Source organism: Gastrolobium bilobum, unplaced genomic scaffold (assembly GCF_033153095.1).
Source record: "Gastrolobium bilobum isolate Gb01-03AN ecotype WA unplaced genomic scaffold, APGP_CSIRO_Gbil_v1 utg4229, whole genome shotgun sequence".
In the NCBI taxonomy this organism is placed as follows: Eukaryota; Viridiplantae; Streptophyta; class Magnoliopsida; order Fabales; family Fabaceae; genus Gastrolobium; species Gastrolobium bilobum.
Window position 1 is genome coordinate 404,040 of NW_026898412.1, and position 25,806 is coordinate 429,845.

At 33.3% G+C, this 25,806-nt stretch overlaps 1 pseudogene; it reads right to left on the reverse strand.

The window, feature by feature from the left end:
• Positions 1-2,804: 2,804 nt before the first annotated feature.
• Positions 2,805-25,806, reverse strand: part of LOC133315986 (endochitinase PR4-like) — a 31,804-nt pseudogene continuing 8,802 nt past the window's right edge.

Sequence of the window (25,806 nt, forward strand, 5' to 3'; positions counted from 1 at the left end):
CCATCATGCTTCTCGTCCTCTTCCGCACAATCTAGAATTGGAGTTTTAAGAGGCGCTACCACTTTGCCACTTCTAGTAATAATAGCCATGCAGTCTTCCTTTGGATTGATAACTGTATTACTTGGAAAAGTACCTGGAATTCTTTCTGAAACTTGCTTTGCCAATTGTCCTATCTGATTCTCCAGGTTCTTGATGGAAGCATTTGTATTTTTGTTGTTGGCTCTAGTCTCCTCCATAAAGGTATTAGTGGTCTGAGCCATCTCATTAGAAGTCTTGGCCATTTGTGCAAAGGCTTTTTCCCACTCAGCAGGCTCTCGTTGTTGACTCTGTGAAGGCTGATTATAAGTATTAGATTTGAAATCCATGCCAACTCCCTGAGCTCTCCGCTGAAAATTGTTACCACCACCAGAAAAATTCTGATTTCTCTGAAGATTTGGCTGCTGAGGGCGCTGGTCATACCATATACCATTCACCTGCATTTGTTGAGGTGAATCAGAAGAAGCAAGAGATGGACATTCATTAGGAGCATGACTGTCCGTACAGTAGTCACAGACAAAAGCAACAGACTGAGCTTGAACTCCCGCGATCTGCATCTTGTCAAGCCTGGAAGTCAAACTAGCCATTTGTTGAGCTAGCAATTTATTTTCAGCCAGAACTGACTCATTACCTTCTAGATGAAGGCTACCTTTCTTAGACTTTGAAGATACCCCTTGATTTTCATTCCTGGCCATCCTCTCTATCAGCTCCAGAGTTTCATTCGCCCTCATGGTTTTAATAGTACCACCAGCTGCACCATTCAAAACCATTCTATCTTCAGGTGTGATGCCATTGAAAAATATTCTGACTTGATTACCAGCAGTCAAATTATAATGAGGGCACCTCCTCATCAAGTCCTTGAACCTGTTCCAGGCTGCACACAATGTTTCACCCTCAGTTTGAGTGAAGTTGGTGATATCATTCACCATTTGATTGTATCTCTCCATGGAAAAGAACTCTGCAAAGAACTTTGTAGACAAATCCTCCCATGTAGCAATGCTCCGTGCAGGCTGTCTCTCCAGCCAGCTAAGTGCTTCTCCCTTTACAGCAAAAGGGAATAATCTCAACCGGATAGCATCATCAGACACCCGAGGGTGCTTGGTTGAGTCACATATCATTAAGAACCGGTCTATGAACCTGTGAGGATCCTCATGCTCATCTCCTCCAAATTGAACTCTCTCCACCAACTGAATTATGGAAGACTTCAACTCCCAATTATTGTCAGCAATATTCGGTTGGACAATACTTGAATTAGGCCTGTTGAAGGCTGGAGTGAGGATGGTATCCATGAGTGGATTTTCAGCTTCATTATTCGCTGCCATGGTTGGGATTTCAGGTGCTTCTTCAGATTGAGCACTTGGCACTTTTGATTTCTTCTGAGCAAGTCTTCTGTTTCTCCTTTCAAACCTTGTAATTTCAGGATCAAATAACAATTTTGTAGGATCAACCTTGCCTCGCATAAAACTTCAAGAGAAGATTAGTAGCAATGTTCAAAACAAATTAAAACAAGAACAGAAGAAAATAAAATAAAATAATCACAAAAAGAAAGAAAAATCTTGAAATTCAAGATTATAAGATATAAGAAATCACAATCCCCGGCAACGGCGCCAAAAACTTGATACAATCCGGCAAGTGTACCGATCGTTCAAGTAATAAAGTGATAAGTAAGTTATCGTCTCCACAGGGATTGTGAGCGAATATCTTATAAACGTCCTTTCAAGATATAAAACCCAAGTGATTTGAAAAACAATAGAAATTAAAGACAAAGACGTATTTTTGGATTTTAAAAATAAGAGAATGATGCAAAATGATTTGGATAAAAATATGAGAGATATTGCAGGTAAGTACACTCGCCCTATGATCCCCTCTTTTCACTACGGATTGATTCACATTGCTCAATTAAAATAAACAATCAAACAATTTATCATCCAAACAATTATGAGCTAAACCCCAATTCCTTGCAAATTTAGCCCTTTAATCACAATTAAAACCCCAATTCCTTGCAATGTTTCAATTGAGATCAAGCATTACACAGATAAATTAAACGTTTGTAATCAAGAACGCGTCTATTCCTAGAACGCATGTTAATTATTATCCTACCCTCTTTCTGGACCAAAACCCCAATATTCCTATCTAGGGTTCTAACCCTCAGATTATCATTCACTACTAAACTGATCAGATTTAATATAAACGATAAGCAATACGCACAGAATAGGCATAAATCAATTAAATTAAAGAGCGAAAAGTAAACCAATCCATAACTAAACAAAAGGTTCACATAGGGTTTGTGACCTTACCCACAATGAAGAAAAATTAGCCAAACATAATCATGGCTAAAACTAATCCAATATTCAAAAGCATAAGATTACAAAGAAAAGAGAAGAAGAAGAACTGTAGAAGAATCCTCCTGAGCTCTGCCATCGGTCTCCTTCTGAAGAAATAGGTCGGGATCCCTGATCCTGTCAAAAGGATCCTATTTATAGGACTCTTTTTCTTCTTCCAAAAATACCCTCGTAGCATCACGATACAATTTCCCGCAACCCGGCGCCAGTTGGCGCCGGGTGGGCGCACGTTTGCGCCAACTTGCTGCCTCGAATACGAAAGTCGGAACTAATTGCACGTGAATCGGCGCCAGTTGGCGCCACCCTTGGTCTTTTGGGCGCCACTTGGCGCCATTTTCCCTTGACTTTGTAATTTTGGGCGCCGGTTTGCTTCAAGTTTGGCGCAAGGTGGCATGGTGGCGCTAGTTTGTGCCATTCTGGCGCCAACTAGCGCCAATTCTCTGGCATTTGGCGTGCAGCACAGCGCAACTTGGCGTGGGATTTCTTCACTTTGGCGTCAACTTGCGCCAACTCTCTGGAGATTGTACTGATACTAATTTGATGAGTCGCATCATTTAACTTTTTATACTTTTCAGTTCTATTTCCTGTAAAAATACAATCAATACGTGAGAAATATTATTGACAAGAAAGAATCAATATAATTAGCAAATATGTAATTAAATTGCTCTTTTGTGACTCAATTCTTATCAATTTTATCATGGAAAAACCACACTTTCCAGAGGCACATCAATATTCGAGAAATTGATCCTAACCTAGTTTTTAAATCCATACCTTTAATCACTAAACTCTGTTTACTGTTTTCATTAGTTTAATAGCTAGCTTTAGTTTACTTACTCTTTACTTTAATATTCAACCATAAAAATTGAAACTTTTCTTATTACTTTACTTGAATACATACTTTATAAATCATCCCTTTAGGAATGATATCTGGACTTATAAATCTTATATTACTTGTTGACAACGTGCACTTGTGTTAGTTAATGTATAGATCATATTCACATGCAAATAGTGCCCTTTAGGAATGATATCTGGACTCATAAATCCTGTATTACTTGTTGACAACGTGCACTTGTGTTAGTTAATGTATAGATCATATTCACATGCAAACAGTGCCCTTTAGGTAATCTCAGTCAACAAAAAGCCAAGCAAAGACATGATTAAAAACGAAGGCATCATGAAATAAGTCCTTAAAAGGTGAAAATAAAACGCCATAGCCCATAAAAGACCTTAAAGACTGGTCTATGAAAAATCACCCTAACCCATGGATGGAGGTTAGAGTCCCATGCACGATGAGTTTCAAGACAAAACACCATAGGAAGAGGGACGAAAAGGAAGAACATATGCTAAAAAATAACCAATGAGGCATTCAACCCCAGCTACTTAAGGAGAAAGGGCACAAGAGATAACAAAAGCTAAAAACATCTTTCTATTACAAAAACAAAGCAAATGCAAGGAATCAAAAACACCTTTACAAAATCAAAATGGTGAAAAGTGTTAAAAAATGACGAAGCCAGTACATCTACTCTTGAATCTAACAATTCAAGTCAAAAAATACAAAAGGCTCTACATAGTGGGGTAAAGTTGAGATGGAGCAAGTCAAAAAAATCCTAAAAACCTCTCGTTGTTCATTAGGAAATGGAAGGAGAGCTCTAAATATGGTGAACATAATTTTATAAAGAAAAAGGAAGTGTTGTCTGCCAATCCTGAAAGGGGTTACTATTGAAATGCTAATAACTTTATCATAATTTAAGTGTCTACAATAATATATTAATAAAAATATACTAGTGAATATTCTTTATATAATAGTTTTTTTAAAAAAATTTAGTTAAAATTTAAAAGGTATATATTAAAATTTTCAAAAGCTTTGCCTGAAACAAATGCCAACTCCATGAAATACTCTAGCTATTTTAAAGTCTATGAGTGCAGACAAAGATATAACCCTTAAACGGATGATAGAAAAGCTTACATTGAATCAAATCATGACAAAAGAAAGAAGCCAAACGAAGATAGCTACGAAATGAACGTTTCTAATTAAAATAAAGGCAACAATAGTGTATCTCACGCCATTGAAAATAAGCCTAAAGTCATTTTCTTGGTTATTGCTCTTGAAGTAGTAAATGCATATTTAGATTAATGTTTCTTATTATTTTATTTTATAATGATTTAATTCATTACTTCATTATTTTTATGATTTTCCTTCATCTTTTTTCTAGAATAAATATTTTATTTATGTTTCATTCATAGGAATTTATTGACAAATATTATTGATATATTTTGTCCTATATTGAGTTTTTTAATTTTGTTAACTTCTTGAAGAAGTTATATTTTCTATATCCCAGAAGGATTGTACAAAGTTGATGATTTTTCTTGGCCATCATTTTTATGAATATATGTAGTATAATTCCTGAAGAATTATGACTCTAGACCATGATTGAAAGATCTAACTGGTTTTTTAAAGAATCTGAAATAAAATATTGAGAGAAAATATTCTTTGTATTTTATGTCTCTAGAATATGCTTCAAAAGTAGTATTATCGAGGGGAAAAAAGATGAAAAGTTTGGCCAATGAGTTAAACTTCCTTCTTGAAGTGAATATTCCAAATTATAACTTTAGACATGATAAAAATTATGGTCATACGTGATGACAAATTGTTAACCACAACAATTAGTTCTATGTCATTTCTTGAAGTGAATGCAATACAATTCCATAATTGTGGATGTGGTCGTGGGCGTAACTATTATCACAAGCATGCCTGCAACAATATTTGCAATAGCTCTAGAAGAGTAGATTATTTATCTAGGTGAATCAATTTATTGAATTATCCATCTAGTTATATGCTCGAATGATTGTGAACTTGAAGTTAAAATGAAATTAATTCGAAAAATATTGTAAACAATTACAAATATTGTTGTGCTATTAATTGTCCCTGAAGGACATCATGCAAATAAAATGTCTAATGAATCCAAATTAAACAATTAATATTTTTCATTGAAAAACGAAAATAAATCTTCAAAACAACAATCCAGATGAGGTCAATGATAGACTGACAACTTATTATTTCCAAAAAGGTGACCCCAGAATTGGTCTCGATATAGAAAAATGTGAGGAAAAGATATGAAGTAATATTTGTGTATATGTCATTATTTTTAAAAAATGACCATGAACCTGAAGTTCCTTAGATTAATTGCTTTTAAGCAAATTCCCCTCTTGAACTTGTACGTGGATGTGAACCTAATGTTTCCTATATGTGCATTTTTTGTTATATTTTATATGTCCCTATGCCACCTCCACAACCTCATAAATTGAGGCCTCCAAGAAGGTTGGTCATTTACGTGAGTTTTTGAGATTTCATATCGAATCCAGTACATGAAGCCCCTGATGGGCGACATATTTAGTGAGGGACATTTCCCGACATTAAGGAGAGAAAGCTAGAAGCTTAATGAATTCAGAGAATTTTTTGTGAAAAAGAAAAAGAAACCAACTGAGTTATTTTGATTTACATACAAGTATAACTGAACTTGAAGTTCAAAAATGTCATTAACTTGCAACTTTAGCAAGACAAATGTCAAATGTATTTACTGATCACAAATGAGTGGCGAAGTCCAATATTCTTCCAAAGAATGTGCCACCTATAGTGGAGATTCTAATGGGACTAAATATGTTTGAATCTAGTCAACGCCGGAAGCATGAATGATCTGTAGGGGCTAAAGACATAAATCCGCCAAAAAGAAAAGTAAAACACTCATTGCGCCTCTTTAAGAGGTTAATCCTGAAGAAGCAAACACAGTGACAGAAAAATTTGGATGTCATGGGAAAACAATGAAGATTTGGTTGATGTTGACATATGCAATAAACTATATAAGGGATAAAAATATGATAATATTTTAACTGTCATCGACGACACCATTTCCTTTTTAGTAACTCTTGTTGTCTTAAAAGATAATCTGGTTCCAGAACCCACAATTATTCAAGAATACCAGAAGCATTCCGGCATGAATGAAGGAAATGAGGCAATTAAGGAAGAACAAGGGTTTTCATAGAGACCTAACATCAATTATGATGTTTCTTTTCTCCCTATAACAAATTGTATTACATCCGTTACTTGATTAGTAGGGCAACTAGAATGCATCTTTATATGATGTTAATGAAATTTGTGATTGTAGGTCATTTCACAATGATATTTATTTGAAAATCCATAGAGGATGGAGCACTAAAGGTTTATTATTGTAGTCTTTTTTCCTATGTCATTCCCCCCCCCCCCCCCCCCCCCAAAGGGTTTCTCTTGGCCAAAGGTTTTTAACGAGATAGGTTATTTGATATTTTGGTAGCCCATGTCATGTACTTTTTTTTCTTTTACTAGTTTTTTCCCATAGGATTTTCTAGCAAGGTTTTAACGAGGCATGAACTTAACACAATGATGTCCAATGGGAAGTGTTATAAATGAATGTTACCGATCCAATTGAATGGACATTATTACGCTTTATTATGAGAGAAGATCATGAGATAACTATCATGAAAAATTTTAAATGTTGCTTCACTTCCTTTGCTTCAGGAGTAGCTATATGGTCAATTGAGAGCGAGTGCACTTTTTTTCCCTTTACCAAGTTTTTATTCCACAGAATTTTTCTTGGAAAGTTTTTTAATGAGGCAGATTGTGCAAAGCTTAATAGCATATCATGTACTCTTTCTTTTGCTTGCCTTTTTCCATTGAGTTTATTTAATAAGGTTTTAACGAGGCATAGACTTAGCGCATTCATGTCCGAGGGGAGTGTTACAAATGGACATTAGTATATGTGAATGTTACAAATAGACATTACTAAACTTTACTATATTTTATGGGAGATTAAGTATTGTAACAGAAAAATATGAATATATTAGACGAGGGAGATATTTTGTACTCTTCACCCACCTTCATCTATATATTGAGGTAGTATGGCTTGTATTCTGAAATGCTTGAATAATACAATTTCTAGTTTCTTCTCCCTTGCTTTCTTTGCCTTATATTTTCTTCTTCTTTATCTTATATTTTTTTGAATTAATTCCATTTATTCATAGCTATTTTCGGAACTCGATTGAAATAAATGGCAATGATACGGTAATTCTACCTAAAATTTCTTTCATACTTTTAGAGTAAATATTTTTTTTTGGACCCTACAAAAAAACATAGTCCCCACTTTAGTCCTTTACAAAAAAAAAATAGTCTCGAGATCCCTAAGAAATTCAAAATGGATCCATTTAGTTGAAATTGTGATCCCTCACAAATTCAAAAAAGTTTTATATTAGTCCCTCAAAAGGACTAAATTAAGTCCTCTTTGAATTTCATAAGATATAAGGGACTAAAGTGGAGATCGTATTTTTTGTTAACAACCTAAAAAATATTTACTCAAACTTTTATTATGTTCGAACTTCTTTATTATTATGGTCCAGCTTAGACTTAAACATTGCTTTCTCTTTGCCAATTAAAACCATTTGTGCATGCGCCGTCCGTTCAGTTAAGCACATATGGAGTGCCTTCTATTGTAGTGGTTTGCCGTCCAATTGCAGTAACTAGTCACATTATGTCAGTGGTTTCTGCACCTAATTTTCTCACTAGCAGTAATGATATTACCAAAAACGAATTTTGACAAATACTGTCAATATATTCAGTCAAAGAAATCGTTATAATCAATTCTTTCTCATTTATTATATGAGTTATATTTATCACATTCAACGTGAGATAATCTATTTTTCTACACACATAATAAAGGTGGGTCGTTTCACTTTTATTTTTTCTCTTTTCAATCATTTGTGGGTCCTTCTTACTACTTTGTTTCACTAACATAAAATAACTTATCTACGTCAACATAAGAAAAATATTTTCTTTATTATATTAGTTATAATTGATAACTTATAAATTACAATTAATTAATTTGATTGTTATTAATGGTTAACTCGTGTTATAATTAATTGTTTTGTTGCGATCTTTAAAATCAGAAAAAACAAGTCGTTTCTATAGGAATAACAAATCAAATAATTTCATGATATCTTTTTTAAATTCGTTATTTCTATGGTATTTCTCTCTTCATAAATCTAAAGCGATCATATTATAAAGATAAATATTAACCCTCCTTTTTTTAGCTTGGGATAGGCTTTCTAAATATAGGCAAAGTTTTTCCTCATCATAGATATTCATATATATTTATTGGGGCCCACCTATTTGTTATTTATAAGGAGAGGGATATATAAAATTTACACAAAAGTTCATCATGCCAAATTTATAAATAAAAAATTTCACTCCCAAATTTATGAGTATTTAACTAAATTTGTTTAGTATAATTTGGAGGCCATACAACAAATGAGGATGCTTATTTTTCAAATTAAAAGTTGTACGTGCCCTTCGACAACGACAACGACAACGACAACGACAACGAAGACCATCACAACAATAATAATAAATATAATACAACTCTACAACCATAATATTAAATTGGGAAATCAAACTTTTATTTTGTATAAGCACTACAAAAACTAAGTCGTTTAGCTACATTCAAAAATGTGGCAAAATTTAAAAACGTTGCTATTTTTTTATGTAAGTGCAAAAAATAGGCATATTTTTTTCACTCACAACAAAAAAATGTGCCTATTTTTTTTTTTTAAATTGGTGAATCCCATTTTACTTATCTCTCAAAAATAATTTCTCTCTTATTACATGAGAGAAAAAATTCCCTATTAAATACTCTTACAACTCGATTTCATAAAAGTTATATTATAAAGATTTATGTTTTAATGTTTTTTACACGTTAAAAGTATCTCAACCTATATTAGATAACCCTAAAAATATTCTCCAGTTACCTGCCGACACAAACAAAGATTAGGTCCGTTCCAGTAAACATGTTTTAATGAAGTACAATAACCTTCGTAACTTCTCTTTTGTTTCTTTTTTATTAATCTATATATAAATCTTAAAATCAGGGTTTCTTTATAAATAAATAAAAATGAATTTGTTGAATCTATATTTGGTTACCATTATTAAATAAAATGAATGAATAGTCTGTAAGAAATGCTAATTTCCTGTAAAATGGAAGGAGTCTTAGTTTTATTTTATGTACTTTTCTTAATAAAAAACTAAAACACGGCTAACACTCGAGGGACAGTCTTTATCACGTACAACATCATTTTCATTTGTAATTGCTTTTGGACGGTCTCTTGAGTTACTTTCAATGATTATTATTGGTCTATATCATAAGCTCCACACTAAATGCCTATGCAAAATCTGTTGGGTTTTAGTATGCTCTTTTCACTTTAGTCAAATAGCTTTAGTGAGAGTGAGCCCAAAGTTCAATTTTAACCCATGAAGTTTAGGGTTAGATTTGGATTGGGCAGAGTATATAAACTTTCTTTTCTTCTAGTGCCTCCTAGGGTTACTGACATCAGAAACACAACCAAAGAGGCAGACGTTCATCATTTGAACGGTTGCCCACACGACCCCCTGATCCCCTTGAGTCATAGCCTGGAAGATCAACCGTAGAGCGGAATTGCGACCATTCGTGGTGCGTTGCTGCAAGATCGTGAGGCTTGACAAGGAGAACTGAAGATGAGAAATCGTCACGCTCGCTTCTTCATCCTTCATCACATCAGTACGATGCGCTCCCGCGTTTCTGATGATATACCTTTATGTGGTATCAGAGCCGGATTGTGATGGGAATTAAGATCAGTTTTGATTTTATTTATTTTTCTAAGTGATTTTGAAAATATAGCACATTTATTCTGTATCTGTTATTGATATTCATGTTGTTAATTCTTTATAGTTCATTTTCATAAAAGTTTAAATTTTAATCGGTAAAAATGCTTTAATCCATGGTTAGGGTCTCTCGTGTATTTCTCGATTTGTAACAAGGAGGCTAATCCCATATGATTAGGTTTCCTCCTTGCTGTTTTTATTTATTTTCGGAATTTCTGTGTATTTTTTCAATATTTTGTAAATGTTCAAGATCGAGAAACCACGAGGAAGATGCGCAGTCAGCACTGTCAGAGACTTTTTGAAGACTTCCGGATCTCAGAATGGGGCGATCTATATATGGTTGGAAAGAGGACAGAAATACGAACGCAACGGTGGGTGGATCGCCGCCACCTGATCCTCCAAGCTCCACCAAAAGTGGCTGAGAGTGGACGCCACTCTCCGGCAAAGAAAGAGAGCGTGAGGGAGCGTCCGACTACCTTTTTGGGTAGTTCCGGCGGCAGTGCAATCGTCTCTATATGGCGGTCCTTCCCCTGGAGTTTCGGCCTGATATGTATGTCCCTTTTAATTTGTATATGTCATGGACATTTATAGATGTAGGACTCTTTTGATTAGTATATGACAGAGACTTTTGTATATGTATGTTCCTCTTGATTAGTATAAGTGTTGGACATTTATATATATAGGTCTCTTTTGACTAGTATATGACAGGGACTTTTGTATATGTATATCTCTTTTAATTAGTATATGTCTTAGACATTTATACATATAAGACTCTTTTGATTACAATATGCAGAGACTTTTGTATATGTATCTCCCTTTTGATTAGTATATGTCTTGGACATTTATACATATGGGACTCTTTTGACTAGTATATGACAGAGACTTTTGTATATACAAGACTCTTTTCATTAGTATATAACAGGGACTTTTGTACAGATAATTATATTAAGATCATATGATTTTGATATGTTATTTACTTTCATTATACTTGTTTATCATCTACAAAACATAAATTGGTATTAATTTTGTAGAGAGAAATAAAAAAAATCGACGGAAAAGCAATTCCGTTGAAAATTGAGGAAACAGTTTTCAACAAAATCTAATTCATTTTTCGTCAAAAATATTCAACGGAATTTATTTTTCATCGAAAATTATTACAACATTTTTCGACAGAATTTGTTTTCCGTTGAAAATTAATACAAGATTTTTCGAAGGAATTTTATTAATTTTTCGTAGAAAATTATTACAATATTTTTCGACAGAATTTCATTCATTTTCCGTCGAAATTTTTTGACGGAATTTGTTTTTCGTCGAAAATTAATACAAGATTTTTCTATGGAATTTCATTCATTTTTGTCGAAAAATATGGACGGAATTTATTTTCTGTCAAAAATTAATACAAGATTTTTTGACAGAATTGCATTCCTTTTCAGTCGAAAAATGTCGACGAAATTATTTTTCCGTCAAAACTTTCCACAGAAATTATTTCGACCAAAATTATCTACGAAAATTAATTCCATCGGAAACTTTCGAAGGAATCTCTAATTCCGTCGAAAACTACTGAATATAATTGGACCTTTCTGCAATTATTTTCAACTCTTAGAGGACCATGGCACGAATATGTCTGAGACAAACTGAGGTAGCTTACACCTCACTACAATAGAGAGTAAAATCATTCTGCTTAATTGATTTGGAGAAGGGGAAAAAAAGAAAAATAAGCAAAAGTTCCAAATCAAAGTACAAAGTTTCTTTACATGGCCTCGTATAACTGTAACATGTTACCATACAAAACCACCTCTAAATATCTAATTAACTCTTCATTAATATCTGCTGATTCTAGAGCGACAAGCTTGTTGATGGACAGCAATATTCGGTGCTAATTTATAAGGGAAAAGTTCTCCAATGCCGATGTGATTTATTTCAAAATCACTTGTCTCTGTGATTTTTTTTTATCACATATGTCCTCGTGGTTTGTAAAAGGGTATATTTCTTTTTATCATATATGACCCTGTGGTTTTTTAATTTTTACAAACGACAAGGACATATGTGATAAACAAAAAATCACATGGGCATTGAAGAACTTTATACAAAAAAAAAAAAAAAAAAAAATCACATGGGCATAGATAATCTAAAACAAATCACAAAGACATTGGTGAATTTTTCCCAATTTATAATGTTCATTTTTTGAGGTACAATTTTTGAGGTGTCAGATAAGTTTGCAAACTATATACTTTAAGGGTTTGGTGTTTGTCATTTTAAATGACATAAGTTATGTCATTTTAGGAAAGAGATAGACACAGAAAAACGAAAATCATGGGAGAGAGAAAGTAAGTGGTTTTTTTTAATTTAAAATTCAAATTTTCTGTGTCTGTATCTCTCTTAAAATGACATAACTTTCTGTCGTTTAAAATGACAAACACTTTTCCCATACTTTAAATGAAAGATGTACTATCTATAAAAGTAAAATTTGTCGTAATAACAATAATGTCAAGTAAATTTTATATGGAAAAAATATTTGTCTTTTTAAATGACACATCTTGTATCATTTCGCTCTCATAAAAAAGTGAGATCCACATTTTTATTTTTTTTGTCCACTCTCTCTCCCCTATGATATATCTCTTTCTCTCACTTAAAATGACATAATTTTATATCCTTTAAAATGACGCACATTTTTTCCTTTTCATATATACTGGCAACTTTTTCTGATGAAAGGAATGTTATTTATTTTCATATCTTCTAACTGGATTTCAATTGTAAAATAATAAGTATATACTCCTGCTATTGATCTTTGTAGGCTCAATCTCCCTTTAACGTTTATAATTAAGGGGTGTAAATGAGTCGAGCAGCTTATCAAGGGCATAAGGCTTGCCTTGTTTAATAAATAGAATGAGCTCAAGCTTTAAAAAAAACTTGTTTAGCAAACAAGCCCAAGCGTAATTTAATAAGGCTTGGCTTGAAAGTCCGTGAGCTGACCTGATATATTATTATAATAAATAACATATTTTTATGTCACTAATTCATTTTTTTCTGGAGATATGTCACTAAATCATTAACCCTATTTTTGTAACCCTATTTTTTACTATTATCTTTAACTCCACAAACAAATAACCAAACTCAGATACTCTTTCTTTATTCTTCTTTGAAGATTATAATATAATAAGCTTTGGAGTTTTGACAGCTTATTCTATTAGCAGTGAAGTCGTCGAGGGTTTTTTTGTGTGTATGTTCTTTTCTGCATTACAAGCGAAGCTAATCACACATTCTCTTGGTTTATTAAGTCATCAAATTTATACTCTTCATTAAGCATTGGTTGCTTTCAATGTTTAAGAAGAAATTACATAACTCATTATTCGATCTTAAAATATATGTGGACTGAGTGAGTTTTATGATTATTTTTTCTCTGACGAAAAAATACAGAATTTGATGCATTTATAGTCTCAACATTTGGACATATATGAGTTTGAAAAAAATATATTTTATAATTATAAATGAGCCAAGTCAAGTCTTTAATTTTTTATAAACAAGTCAAGTCAAGCTTAGAATTTAACTCGTACTAAGCTAATGAGTCAAGTCAAGCTTAAAAGATTTTTCATAAACTTAATTCAGTTCAGCTCATTTACACTCCTACTCACAATGGCTTTTGTTTGAAAGCAATATTTTTTCCTCAAAAATTTAATAAAATTTTGAATTGTAAGTCAAGCCTAACACATGGGCCTCCATTAGTTCATTGTTTTCTCCTTGTTCCACTATGTATAAAATAAGGCATGGGCCTCCATTAGTTCAATATTTTTATGTGTTGTGAGATCTGTTTTTTAAAAAATATAAACATACCCGAACCCTATAACATAACCCAAATTTGATTGGGTTGATTTAATTTAGGTTTTACATTTTTTTTTTCAAAGCTTAACACAATCAATCCGAAGCACCTTTTTCAGTTTGGATATCTTTTTTTCTTGAACTTGACCAGATTCGACCATGCCCATCCCTAATTCAAAGAGTGTGATGCAAAAGCAAGCAACCAAAATAACAAAAAGAAAAGTTGGAGACACCAAAAATTGCTTTGAATCTAGATATTACAAAATAAAAAATAAAAAATTGGAGTAGTACAATTGGACACGTAAAAAAATATGATCTCCATAAAAAGTTTTATTACAGGTAAAGAAGGTAGTGCTACTTTACACAATTCGTTCAAAAAATATTACTTATTTAATCTAATATTGTCCGCTAATCGCATTGGTCCCTTTATCATTTAACTCTTAGGGAGCGTTTGGTACAGGAGAAATTTTTTGTTATCAGGAAAATAAATTTGCTCGAAATATGATGGGAAAAAATTTTTGTCGGGTAAGTTAAAAAAAATGTTTTGTAGGTCAAAAAATTTCTGGGAAAATTGGATGATTTTAATGATGTTGTTATGTGTAAAATTTTACCATCGTAAAAGAAAAACTCTTTTTTCCATCTTATTCATGGCAAAATTTCATTGATGGTCCATGTGTTAAAAAACTAGATGGGAAAAAAATTTCTCCTACTCCTTTTAACTCTTCCTCCTACCAAACATGGTCACATATTTTTCCTTACCCTCTTTTTTCAGATAATTTTTTTTTCTCTCCTATTAAACACCCCCTTAGAAGACCATGGCCTGAATATGTCTAAGACAAACAGAGGCAACGTACACCTCACTACAGTAAAGAGTAAAATCATTCGGGTGAATTGATTTGAAGGAGGAAAAAGAAAAATAAGCAAAAATTTCATAGAAAAATTATATTTATAAATTTTTACGAATTACACGATATATTATGAATAGTATAATATATTACTTATAATATGTAATGTAGTTTGTAAGAATTTATTAACAAAATATTTATAAATATAACCTTGTTAAAAGTTCCTAATCAAAAGTACAAAGGCTCTTTACATGGCCTCGTATACCACATGCAAACTGTAACATTTGAGTGTGACCATACTGTTGGGTTTGCTCTTTTACTAAAGCCCAAATGGGTTATTAGTATGGGAAGAGCCCAAGGAACCTAGAGCCCAATGAGCTAGGGTTTCTTGGAACCCATATAAATAGTACCTCTTAAGTCATCAGCCTCCTAGTAGGTCTTTTTTGTGAGAAAGAGGCAAGATCAGAATCTAATCAGTGCCCACACACTTCCCCTTCCTCCTCGAGAGATAGTTTGGAAGATCTGCCACAGTCCAGCTTCAAGGAGGTTGTTCGTGCTGCGGCGCTGAGGTGAGCTGTTCGTGAAGAGAAATCCTACAAGGGAAGATTCTACACGAGACCTGCGCACCGAGAGGTAATTGTGAAACAAGGATGATTCGGTAAGCATACCAATGTACTAGGTTCTAAACCGCTTCCGCATATATCTAAGATTTCCTACAATTGGTATCAGAGCCTTGGCTGTACATTGGTATGTGAATCTAGTTTCACTATTTATGTAATTAGTTTTGTTTCTTGAAATGTGGCACCTAGGGTTCTAGGATTATGGTATGAATTTAGCATGTGTATTTTATAATTCATTTTCATAAAAGTTTAAATTTTAATCGGTAAAAATGCTTTAATCCATGGTTAGGGTCTCTCGTGTATTTCTCGATTTATAACAAGGAGGCTAATCCCATATGATTAGGTTTCCTCCTTGCTGTTTTTGTTTATATTTTGAATTTCTGTGTATTTTTTCAATATTTTGTAAAAGTTCAAGATCGAGAAACCGCGAGTAAGATGCGCAGTCAGTACTGTCGGAGACTTTTCGAGGACTTCCCGATCTCGTAATGGGGCGATCTATATATGGTTGGAAAGAGGACGGAAAGACGAACGCAACGGTGGGTGGATCGCCACCATCGGAGCCTTAACGCTCCTCCACGCGCCTCCACAAGCTTCTGAGAGTGGCTGCCACTCTCCGGCAAAGAATGGGAGAGTGAGGGAGCGTCCGGCCACCTTTTTAGATGGTTCCGGCGGCGGTGCACTCGTCTCTACGTGTCGGTCCTTCCCCTGGAGTTTCAGCCTGATTTGACTTCGGGTGACGGCGCGGCAGACCTGACGGCTAGGGTTCCTCTTTCGCGTCCTAGGGTTTCTCGCCAAAGGATTGGGTCTTTGGGCTTTTGGGCCCATGAAACCCTAAAGGGGCTTGAGACAGATACTATGGGCTAGGCGAAAGTCGAATTCCAAAGTTGTATTATTCAATTTAATTTTATTTTATTTTCTTTAAAATAGGAAGGCCATAGATTAAAGTAATTATGATTTATTATTTAATGCTTTTATTGATTGGTATAAATTATATGATTGATAACATGCTTTATTGCGATAACATGCCATATAGAATAGGTGGTGCCATATTGTTGCATAACTTGTATGATTGCTTGAGCATAATAGCTATTATGTCTTCAGCGACTAGTATGATAGTTATTATGGGATTATTTTGATGTTAAATCATCCTAAGAAATTAATTAATTATTATTATGATTTTTATTAAAAATCTAGATTAATAATTGAATTAATTAATTTTGGATAATTAACATCAAGACAAATAATCGTTATGGAAATTATTTTGATTTCAAATTATCCTCATAAATGATAATTATTATGATTGTTGCAATCTAGATTAATAATTATGTCAGCTATTTGGATGATTTAAATCTAGAAAAATAATTAGAGAAAATTTCCTAAGAGAATTCTTTTATTTTGCGAGTAATTTGTGGATTTTCTGAAATGGTCATGGAATAACACACGCTGCATACAACATTCATATATCATGATTGTTTGGAGCACACACTGACGTAAAGTGACTGGATTTCAGGACCCTAATGCTTTCAAAATTATGTTAAGCTTAGTGCACGTTCATCGGCGCTCTTACTTATATAGTTTTTGAAATCAAACAAAGGATACTCTCAATTAAATAATTCTTGGAAATTAGAAAATGTTGCTTATGTTGAATGGAAGGAGATTTAAATTAAGAGATTAATTTAACCTTCAAGCGCATTATAGGACCATTAATAAAATAATCATGTGAAGTCCCATCGAATAAGCATGATTGGATTTTATTAGATTGGACTTAAATATCTATGGGAGGAGATTTAAATTAAGAAATTAATTTAACCTCCAGGCGCATTGTGGGCCTATCAATAAAATAATCATGTGAGGCCCCAACGGATAAGCATGATTGGATTTTATTGGGCCTTAATAATTTCAAAATTTTAATAAAGTATTGTACGGCCCATCGTCGATAATACTAAGTTATTAAAGATAATTTTGAAATTAAACAATGAATTCGACTGGGCTTATGAAAATTCTCAAACAAAAATGTTGAGTGGGTGAAGGTTTTAAAAATTAATTAATTTTAAAACCTGCGGGCTCCATTTGTGGGTTTATTAGTGAAATGATTATCGCTGAAGCCCTATCGGATAAGGATAATCAGATTTCACTAGATTAAATCTTAATCATTTTAAAATTTTAGTAAAGTATTGTACGGCCCATCGTCGGCAATGCATAGACACTAAGGATAATTTTGAGATTAAACAATGGTTAATTACATTCAACTTTGGTAAAATTGTTAACCCTCCCATCGAGGCTCTGGCAATGGCACCGAAGGCCCAAATAACAATTTTGGTTTTTACAAGTGACTTGCCCATCGTAAGCCTTGTAAAGATAAACTGAAGGATTGTTAACAATAAACAAGAGTAGTTATGAGAATCTACTCGCACTTCGTTTGTTTATTGCATTATTTGTTTGTAATTGTGTGCTTTATATGTTTTTCAGAAAATATCTTAGAAATGATTTTGAGTCGAAAATCTCTAGATGGTACCAACTATGAATAAGTGAAAGCAAATCTTTGATATTGTTCTAAAACATGGAAGCTAAAATTTGTCCTGACAATGCGAGGGCCATAGCAACCTGCATAAAATGCGTCTAAGGAAACTAAGATGCATTTCTCAGATTGGGAAAGGGCAGATATGGTAGTTCGCTGCTATATTATTGTTAGTCTTTCCAAATACTTGCAGAAGCAAGTGTACATGATTAAGAGTGGAGTAAAAATGCTTCAGACTCTTAATGACATGTTTGTTGCGTCTAGCAGCAGTTCTGCTAGACAGAATGTAGTCGGTGCAGTTTTTGCTAACAGTCTTGTTAAATCCAAAGGGAAAAACCCAAGGGTGGTAACAAGAACAAAATGACTTGGTTATCAGTTGTCAAACCAGTTGCTATGAAGAAGCCGCAAGGCAAGTTCTCCAAGTGCAGACTGAAGGGATACTGAAAGAAAAATTGCCCAGAGGTGATGAAAAGAACCAGACATGGGCATATCAAGGCCTGATCAGTGAATGAATTATTGATTCAGGAATCACTGATTATGTTTGTTACTCTTTGTAGTAGTTCAAACATGGCATACCTGTCAGCAATGGACATAGATATTTTAAGCTTGAAAATGGAAACTTGTGTCTGCATTTGCAGTAGGACAAGTTATTTATACGACTATGGTTTTGAGTGACTGTTTATTTGTTCCGGATTTCAAGAGGAATTCAATTTTTGTTAGTTGTGTTGGTTAAAACATGGTTTGACAATGCAATTGATTCCTCAGTTACATTTCGAAGTTCATCTTCGTCTTGTTTTGTTATGGTACATTGTTTAAATAGTCTTTATTACCTATGTCCTATACCTTTTTTTTAAATTTGTTATGTTGAATGGAAAGGATGATGAACAAGAACTTTCACCAAAGAAATAAAAGTTTCAAATGAAACATAACTTTGACCTTTGTGATTGAGTCATATTATCTCAAGTAGGAAACATATTTTAGTTAAAAGAGGGACTGAAAGTTCAATAATCTTTTAACTAACAGCTACATGTTAGTCCTATTTGGAAGGTAAAGTGACCAAGCAATCCTACAAGGGCCAAGAAGGTTTGCGCAACTATTCAACTGGAACTGGTACATACTAATGTATGTGGACCAATTAGTGTTCAGACCAGAAGAGGTGATGAGTACTTCATTATATGAATGTTTACTCTGGATTTGGACAGATGAACCAAGTGCGCCATAAGTCTAAAGCTTTTGGAAATTCCAAGAGGTTTAGTCTGAGGCAGAAAAACATGTAGGTGTTCAAATCAAAAACACGTTGGTCTGACTAAAGTGTTGGCTACCTGTCTGGTAAGTTCAGGTCTTACCTGATTTAAGAGGGGATAGTTTTTTGTAACTGTCAACTCTAAGAATGCGTTAGTTGAATGAAGTTGCAGTATGTGAAAATCAAACATTTCTAGACTTGGTGAAGATCATGTTCAGTTATTCATCTTTGTCAATGTTGTTCAAGGGAGATGCCTAAGAGAAGAAAATGTACCTTCTTAACTTGATTCCGTCAAAGTTTGTTGGAAAGACACCTAAAGAATTATGGAAAGGGTGCAAGCCCAGATCAAACCATATTCGAATTTAGGGTGCTACGGCACACGTCCTACAACAGCAGTCAAATGAGATGGAATCTTGTATGGAAGAGTGCATATCTTTTGGCTACCCTAAGAGAACTAGGGATGATTTCTTATTTAGTCTTAAGGACAAGATAATCTAAGTGAGCAATCACATGATTTTCTTAAAGGAGGACTAGATAAGAAATTATAAGCTCTTAAGTTAGGTTATTCTTGAGGAGATTTATCTCAGATCAAGAATTTTCAGAATCTGTAGAAGCTTCATCCATTGTTTCCTTGATTGTTCAAGAGGGGATAGATATATCTCTAAGTGAACAAACAAGAGAACCATGATTGGAAATTCAACATGATAATATATAAGTGAAACTAGTAGAAATATTAGTATCACATGTAAAGAAACAATATCAAGGATAAGCGGATCCTCAAGAAATTGAAGATCCATCATTTGACCCATTTTTTGTTTTACCTATAAATACACAAGGTCTAGTGCAGTACATTCGTAGTGGGAGAGGACCTTGTTAACTCTCAAGTTGTTTCTTGTTGAGTGACATTGATCCTACTAGTTACGATAATGCACTAGAAGATGTTGTTGATCAAGTGTTGCTCAGGCTATGAACAATGAGATGAAATACTTGTATTTCAACTCCGTTCGGTCCTAGTAAAGACACCAAGAGGGGTAAAACCCACAAGGTGCATGTGGACATAAAAGGCAAAGAGAGGATGGACAGAAAGGTGAAAACCTTCAAAGCTAGCTTGGAGGCATTTTTTGCCAGACGCCATGCTTGAGTCTATCCAGATTCTCTTAGTTGCTATAAGTCTCGATTATGAGATTTCATTTTGGGAGTTGGATGTCAGGATATCTACATACAACAACCAAAAAGGTTTATAGCAAATGAGTAGGAACACACGGTATGAAAGTTGTGAAAGTCTATTTCATAGACTTAAGCAAGCATCCAGGTCTTGAAACATCAGTTTTGATCAGGTTATCAAAATTTTGATTCTAAGAGAACCTTGATGAATGATGTGTATTTGTATGTAAAGGATACAACGGAAGACAGTAGCTTTTCTGGTACTTTATGTAGATGATATGCTCCTTATTAGAAACAATGTGGAGGTAATATCAAGCATAAAGAGTTGGCTAAGTTAGTGTTTTGGTATGGAAGTACTGGGGAAGCCAATTATATTCTTGGTATAAAACTCTTATGAGGCCGGAAGAATAAGTTGTTGGCATCACCTCAGGCTACTTACATTGACAAAACTCTTGCCAAAATTCAACATGAGAATTCTAAGAGAAGAATTATAATTCTCAGATGTGGAATTCATCTTCCTAAGGAGTGACCAAAGACTTCTAAGAAGGAAGAATGCATGAGCAAGATATCTTATGCTTTGGCAAAGGTAGACTCACGCATATCATGTTGGGCGTTAAACCAGACATCTGTCACGTAGTGGGAGTAGTGAGATAGTACCATTTTGAACCTAGAGGAATACTAGATTATTGTTAAGCATGTACTCAAGTATCTTTGGAGAACGAGAGATTATATGCTGGTATATTCTAGTGGAAGTCTTGAAAAGCTGAGTTTTCAAAAATTCAGTTATTTCAAGTGGATATTGACTCAAGAAAATCAACCTCGAGCTATGAGTTTTTCACTAAACTCTGATAGCATTAGAGGTAGATCTTGCAGACCCAGTTACTAAGAGTTTGCCTGAACTTGTGTTCGAGAGACATGTTACTTCTTTGGGTCTTAGGAGGATCCCAGACTTGCATTAAGCAAGTGGGAGTTATTGGTTTCATTGTGCTCTTGGAGTAAGATGATGAAACAATAAAATCATTTTCTGAATTTCATAAATAAGGTTTTATTTATTTATTTTGCGCACTATTTACAAACATAAAGGTCCGGATCAAATTGTGGAGTATATGATCATATGGATACGTTCATGGAGGACATGATCATAGGATCTCACAATTGATGAATGGAGTCATAGCCGTTAAATAAAGTTGGGCACTTTATTCAGGCTGCAATATTTTATGAAATGATTTTGTCCGAATCATTGTAAAATATTGGTGTGAATTAACATTCACATTGAAAGGATCAAGGAGAGATTTGATTAAGGTTGTTTTTCTGTCATAAGGTATCAAATATCCAGTTAACTATAGTTATGTGATTGCTCTTAATCCTGAGTTTATTATAAATAGGTAATCAAATAGTTTTCATTCTTTGATTTACCAACGGGTGAGGTTCGATCTATTGACGGCCAATAACTCGGTATTTTGGGAGTGAGATTATTTGATTATTGGTATTTATGAGATAAACAACATGGAATTTGTAGGATATGTCCCCTTGATATGTTTCGGTACTTGGATATTAAAGACACTGGCCAGTGCATGTAATCCACAGAGAAACTATCATAGTCAAGGGAATAAATAATTGATTGAGTTACAGAAAACTTGTCAATCAATTTTAGACATTCTACAAAGGGGCGATGCATATTCATGTTAGAAGTGTTGTTAATCTTGGAGTTCAAGTTCGGGCTTTTAGTGGAGTAGCACCGAATTAGATAATCATTCGTTGATTATCAGGAGCCTTGATTAATAACAGATGGTAGATCCCTAAGCTAGCTTGAGACAAGGGATGGGGTATTTTTTGGATAGATGATGACTTATGGGTTACATGATCTTGGGTTTTACGACTCAAGTTTGTATCCAAAAGAGCAAGTGGGAGATTGTTGGGTTTGCTCTTTTACTAAAGCCCAAATGGGTTATTAGTATGGGAAGAGCCCAAGGAACCTAGAGCCCAATGAGCTAGGGTTTCTTGGAACCCATATAAATAGTACCTCTTAAGTCATCAGCCTCCTAGTAGGTCTTTTTTGTGAGAAAGAGGCAAGATCATAATCTAATCAGTGCCCACACACTTCCCCTTCCTCCTCGAGAGATAGTTTGGAAGATCTGCCACAGTCCAGCTTCAAGGAGGTTGTTCGTGCTGCGGCGCTGAGGTGAGCTGTTCGTGAAGAGGAATCCTACAAGGGAAGATTCTACACGAGACCTGCGCACCGAGAGGTAATTGTGAAACAAGGATGATTCGGTAAGCATACCAATGTACTAGGTCCTAAACCGCTTCCGCATAAATCTAAGATTTCCTACACATACAAAATCACCTCTAATTAACTCTTCAATAATATCCGCTGATTCTAGAACACGACAAGCTTGTTGATGGACAGCAATATTCGGTGCTAATTTATTGTGGTCATTTTTTTAGGTACAATTTTTCAATTTTTGAGGTGTCAGCATAGCGGACCCAGAGGAGGGGCTAGGGTTGGCCACCGTATCTCCCTGATTTTTATAAAAAAAATTTACTATATATATATAATTTTGGACTAAAAAAATTAATTTTAGACTAAAAAAATTAATTAATTCGGCTGAAAATTTCAAATAAAAACTTAAACAAACACAACTTTAAAAATTGAAATTGAAATTTTTTCAAAGGAAGGAGCAAACTTTTAGGGCTCAAGAAAAAATTTTAAAATTAGTCACACTTGAATATCAAGAGGTTGGCGAAAATCATTGTCAAAGAAGACAATAACAAAACAGACAAACAAGGGATCTAATTTTTTGAGCTAAATATTGAGGAAGGAAAAGAGCCCGCATCCATTGTTGAATGGAAGATAATCAAGATCAGACTTTAAAATTGAATGGAAAACCAATTTCTTGATTATTTTTTGATTACATATATTGAAAAATAAATTATTTTAAATTTTAGCACATATTCAATTATAGAAAAGTTTAATAATACGAAAAAACGTAGAGTAGGAGTTAAGTGAATTGACTTTAAATTTTGTAATAAAACTCTTTCAAACTGTTTATATTAAGTTCATATATGATTGTATGTACTTTTCTTAATAATATATATAAAAAAATTCGCCTCTCACTATAAAAATTTCTGGATCCGCGTCAGTGAGTTTGCAAACTATGTACTTCAAATGAAAGATGCACCTACCTATAAAAGTAAAATTTGTCCTAACAATAATGTCAAATAATTTTCATATATACTGGCAACTTTTTCTGGTGAAACGAAAATAAATTATTTTCATCTCTTTTAACTGGATTCCAATTGTAAAATAAGAAGTATATACTCCTGCTTTTAATCTTTATAGGCTAAAACTCCCTTCAAGTTCATAATGGCTTTTGTTTGAAAGCAATATTTTTTTCCTCGATCATTTCATAAAATTTTGAATTGTAAGCCAAGCCTGACAGATGGGCCTCCATTAATTCATTGTTTTGTCCTTGTTCCACTATGTATAAAATAAGGCATGGGCCTCCATTAATTCAATTTTTTATTTTATTTTATGTGAGATCTGTTTTTAGAATATATAAACATACCCCAACCCGACAACATTACCCAAATTTGATTGGGTTGATTTAGTTTAGGTTATCCACTCTCTTTTTTCAAATCTTAACCCAATCAATCCGGAGCATTTGTTTTTTTAGTTTGGATATATTTTTTCTTGAACTTGAGTCGATTCAAGTTCAACCATGCCCATCCCTAAATCAAAGAGTGTGATGAAAAAGCAAGCAACCAAAATAAGAAGAAAAAGAAAAGTTGGAGACACCAAAAATTGCTTTGAATGTAGATATTACAAAATAAGAAAAAAATTGGAGTGGTTCAATTGGACACTTCAAAAAATATGATCTCCATAAAAAGGTTAATTACCGGTAACGAAGGTATTGCTACTTTACATAATTCATTCTAAAAATATTACTTATTTAATGTGATATTATCCGCTAATCGGTTGGTCCTTTTATCATTCAAGATGTTGTTTTTTTTTTTAATATCCTATTTTATTGACTTTATATTAAAAATGATAAACAACTATAACAGGGAATAGGTAATTGAATAACCATTATTATATAAACAAAATATAAGCCGGCAACATATTAGGTGTGAAAATAAAATGAAGATTTTTAAAAAAAAAAAAAGAAATTTCTATGATTTTACAAAACGAAAAGAGTTAAAACAACAAATATATTTTTTAGAATAAGTTTCACAAAATGATAATTTCTATTCAAAAGTGACTGATCAAATTAAAATTTAAGGGATTTACTATTACAATTGTCAGCACTCAACTTGACTTGCCTTTTGATTATTTTCATTTTTATTTGAAAACATTACAAACTCTCTCGGTCTAATTTATTTTGTTTTTCATTCCGTTTGTCTTAACCTAATTTTTGTGGTCTTGATGTCACTAGGTCAATATGGTGTATGCATATTTATTGAACCTTTTAGACTGAGTATTAACATTAAATATGCCTTTGAAGTCTTACAAGAGAAAATTACATTTTTTTTACTCTTCCTTTCTCCTGTATAAAGAGTTGATTTTTTTTTTTTGGTAACAATAAAGAGTTGATTTAAGTGCTTGAACTAATTTGTTAATAAGAATATTGATTACGGCCAAAAACTTGTTAATTAAATTTCTGAATTGTTATATTTTGGCGATAGAACTTTTTGACCGTCACAAACTAAACACGGAAATCACATTGTTTCTTTTTATTGGAGTCAAAAATAAAATCATGTCAAATAAGATATACATCTAATAGTAATAATATTATAATGATAAAAATTAACTGATGCGGTAAGCTTGAACTCTTTTCTTATTTTCCAAACTATTCAAACCTCGGATTCGGCATAAAGTAAAAATTATATTTATTAATTAAAATTTTAATGCAGTAAATTTAACTTCATAATTTGTTATACATATACATGTATTTCATTACAATATCAGATGTTAATTTTTTCAATCCACAGTCATTATAAAATTCTGTATTTTATTCAGTAGGATTCACCCTTCACTTTACAACTAGTCGCCAGGAACCCCGTGACAAAGAGCTCTTCTAATGGCTTGTGATGAGTTATTTATTATTTGATATGTGGTATACTTGGTCAATGGTCACAATTCAACGAGGAGAGGGGCAAAGAAGAAAAATTGTCACACTAATTTAGGTAGGACAACACATAGTGGATTGATACGTATATGAGGAATAATAAGGATAAATAGGAAAAAAGTATATTAGACTATCTTTCTTTTTTTAAGTTTGAATGTAATCTAAAAAATATATATTTGATAAACTTGAGGGAGACGATCGCCCCTCCTAGCCCCTCCGCGACTTACTCTTAACTATATACGAAATGATGTAATGTCATACCATGACATATCCACACATGGATTTAACTTAGCAAGTAAAGTTGTCACTAGGAATCTAGGATCAACACCTAGTTGTTAACAATATTGAATGTAGTAATTAAGACTGTTGAGTTATA